Source organism: Penaeus monodon, chromosome 21 (assembly GCF_015228065.2).
Source record: "Penaeus monodon isolate SGIC_2016 chromosome 21, NSTDA_Pmon_1, whole genome shotgun sequence".
NCBI lineage: Eukaryota > Metazoa > Arthropoda > Malacostraca > Decapoda > Penaeidae > Penaeus > Penaeus monodon.
The window spans coordinates 36,843,896-36,844,226 of record NC_051406.1 but is presented as its reverse complement, the minus strand read 5'-3'; positions in this window follow the sequence as shown (position 1 = coordinate 36,844,226).

The window sequence follows — 331 nt, the reverse complement described above, 5'->3', positions numbered from 1 at the left end:
TTTTACATTTAAAAAAATAGGAAAAAATGAGTTCCTACATCCCTCCCCAAAGGGCCGTTGCGTAGCTGCAAGCGTACGCTCTCTCAGAGCGGGGGCGATTTTCTTTTTTTTTGCGGGTTTCGAAAGTGGGTTCTCAGCCGGGCCCCAAGGGCATGCACCGGATTGGGCGAACTTCAATACTGAACCGACTCGAAGGGCCTGCTCGTGCTTCAGCTGTGAAAACATAAATGGTACAAAACAACACTGGCATGGCTTGGTCTTCTTCTGGGGTGGAAAAAAAGATAATTATTGGGTCATCAAAAAATATATATAAACATGTAAAACAATTTTT